The sequence below is a fragment of the Tasmannia lanceolata genome, unplaced genomic scaffold, assembly GCF_043159265.1.
Source record: "Tasmannia lanceolata isolate RefF3 unplaced genomic scaffold, GAP_Taslan_0.1 ptg000004l, whole genome shotgun sequence".
Lineage (NCBI taxonomy): Eukaryota > Viridiplantae > Streptophyta > Magnoliopsida > Canellales > Winteraceae > Tasmannia > Tasmannia lanceolata.
The window spans coordinates 5,791,616-5,794,841 of record NW_027518681.1 but is presented as its reverse complement, the minus strand read 5'-3'; the positions used below and the strand labels follow the sequence as shown (position 1 = coordinate 5,794,841).

The 3,226-nt window shown below is 36.5% G+C and overlaps 1 non-coding gene across 1 annotated transcript; it reads right to left on the bottom strand.

The window, feature by feature from the left end:
* Positions 1-394: 394 nt before the first annotated feature.
* LOC143876316 (small nucleolar RNA snoR8a) lies at positions 395-483 on the bottom strand. Its single transcript, XR_013250372.1, has one exon. It is a non-coding gene; the product is annotated as a small nucleolar RNA snoR8a (small nucleolar RNA).
* Positions 484-3,226: the final 2,743 nt, after the last annotated feature.

Sequence of the window (3,226 nt, the reverse complement as noted above, 5' to 3'; positions counted from 1 at the left end):
GTTGGGAATATTCAGAATGAAAATAAGTTTCAAATACAAACAAGGCCCTAACATTCATTATACACTTAGGACATCAACCCTTGCAAACTCAAACCCCATATGCTCAATCCACATTGCTGAAACAATTTTAAGTTCTTAAGTTCTAACAATTCAACCAAAAGAACTTTTGCCCATTGCATATATGGATGAATTGTTCAATTCTTATTTTGAAACAGTGTTTCCAAAATTTACCTTGGAATCAAGCTGAACCCAATTTGGTCTACTCATTTTCTTTAGCAAACATGTGATTTTAGTCCACAACAGACACCAAAAATGGCAGAGATCATACAAGCTCACAGAGCCCAAATCAAGTGGAAAATAACTAAGAAAAAGTGCTTAGTTTCAAAAAAAGAAGTGGTGCTCATATTCTATGGGTGTATTAGTGTCTGTCATGCCATGGCTATAGCAATCAGAACGAGGAATTTTTATAATCATAGCACCAAAAATCAAAAATTCATTTCATAAAAGAGGTGAAATGGCACAAACCCACACAAACAAGGTCATCATAAAACAGATATACGCCAATTAAGGGAAAAAAAAAATCAGACATACAACTGGTTGGTCTCTAACCAGGAAAAAAAAATCAGAATCGATAAACGATTTCTTTCATCAAAGCCAAAATCGAAAATAGAAAAATAAAACAAATTTAGAGGCTAGAGTAACTCTAATCTCGATCTATTTTTGGAAGATTAGAGCTTTAAAAGCCTCAGATTTTCTGTTTGGAGCAGTAAAGAATGCATTTCAAAGAATCGATGGCATGAGAAAAATAACACCATGATGGCAAACCCTAACCCTAAAAGATAGACAGGAAAAATGAAGCCCTAGCAGCTGCAAACCTCTCTACTGTATTTATATATAGAGAGGGAATTGATATATTGACCCTCTTTTCCTCCCCAGGCCACCCCCATGTATTTGTTACCACTTTTTATTAGGGTTGCAACTCGGGACCCTACGCTATTGGAGAAACTATCTCGGGTCAGGTCCGGTTGGTTCTTTTAAAAAATATGCTCTAAGATTCCTAAACCTGATCCTACCCAAGATAGTTTCTCGGGTTGGGTCAGGTTTATCTACATTCTAGATGCATGCTAATTTATGTTCAAAACTTCAAATGGCTGAATTTATAGTGCATGATCGATTCCAAACCAACAGTTGAGCTTATTTATTTGGAACAAGTTTGGTAAACAGATCTTTTTTCAAAAGGCCTCCCAATATTATAAAAAAATCAACACTCATAGCGTGTTTGTATATGTATAATGCCCACATGATGATATTTAATATTCGGTGTTAAATCTATTAGCATTAAGAATCATTAGGACCCAGGAAATTATTGTTGTTGCATGAACTGATAATGGTTAATTTAGATGATCGTCTTAATGGAAGTGAAAGACACAAAAATTCGAGTTGCAACTCAGGTCAGGCAGGTTGGGTTTTTAAGAACCCTATCCTACACTAGAAGAAATCTCGGGTCGGGTTAGGTCAAGTCAATTTATTTTTTAAAAAACCTGAGATTCCTAAACCTGGACCATGATTTTTTCAAGTCGGGTTGATGCGGGTTGGGTAAAACCTGACCCAAGTTGCAACACTACTTTTTCTACAACAGGGTGTTGAAGTATAAATGATTACAGTTCCAACTCTAACATCTTAAGCTTTTGGAGTGATTTGTTGTTTCACTATTGCCTCACGGCAGGTCCTGGCTTTAAAACACAACAACTCCACGTGTAGGCCAACCCAAAAAAGAGGGGCCACATGTGTGGGGAGTGTTGAAGTATAAATGATTAAACAACACGAACTCTAACAACTTAACCTTTTGGAGTAATTGGTTGTTTCGCACAAGGCGGTGGCGAGCGTAGGAAAGGGTCGAATATATCATTTCCCTTTATAAAAAGCTACGATGGCAAAAATTTATAACCTAAACCCTAAATACACTTGTAACTTAGGCGGATTTGTTCTCGTAGACTTCTAACATAGAATCAAAGGTGGGTGAATTTTTATTACAAGATTGTAAGATGTCTAAGCAAGATCTCTCATCTCAAAAAATTTCAACAAGAGATGTTTGGTTTCTTAGAACAAACTCATATCTCAATTAGGATACCATACATAAAGCACTAAAAAGATCAATTTCCCTCCACTAACTTTGAGGTATATACATCAATCAATAGTATTCTCAACAAAACCAAATGAAATGGTCACACAAACAAATTTCAAATACAGAACCTCAATGCATGCTTTAAACCATAAATTAACTCCTTCAATTTGCAAACCATATCTTCTCACGTCTTTTCAAAAAAAAAAAAAAATACTAAATTTGCAAGATATAAAGTCACTATTTAATTAGAAAAACAATTTTGATATCCATTTGGTATGGAATTCAACATGCTCTCAGACATCAATGTTGCTCATCGACTTCAGTTCATCCTCCATGGCTTTTAATCATTGAACAGACTCTGGGTTACTAATTGCTTTGCCAAAGTTTAATGGATCTGCTTCCATGCCAATATAAAAAAAACATATTCTTATAAGTAAACAATACAGTCACAAGATAGAGTTCGCCTCTGAATCCTATGAGTTCTCCTTAGAGATTTCTCTAAGGTTGACTCAATGAGTTGTTCTTGTTGTCAATAACATAATCTTATACCAGTTGTGAGTAATTTCAGATTTGGGGTTTCTTTAAGAAAGCCTATAGATACTACTTATGTGGCATTTGTGGAATCTAAACAACCCTAATCGTTTTGTTCAGCCCAAGCAGAGGATTTCCGTGTGGGAGGAGAAGAAAATCAAGTTTTGGAATTTGAGAACGCGAATTAAAGGTAAGACCTATGCTCTTAAGATGATTTGTATGTGTTAAAGAACCCTAAACCAGGATTGATGTAATTAGAGATGTGATTTGGTTTTTGATTTCGTTCAAAGATGAACTCCGTGTTTGATCTCAGATTCCTTGGGGTTTGCCTTGTCCTTGAATCCCCAACGAACCCAAGATCAAATCATTGTATCCATGTGTTGGAGTTCCACACAAAAGCAAATAGTCCCACATCGGTAAAGTGATGGGGATGGGGCTGGGTTCTAAGGGAATGGGCAACCTCCCTCTAACAGCTAGCTTTTAGGGGTGAGTTCTACCCAGTTAAAATCCCTACAAAGCTGGGGCGTGGTAACTCCCGGGAAGATCTCGGTAATCCCGAAATGCCTCCGA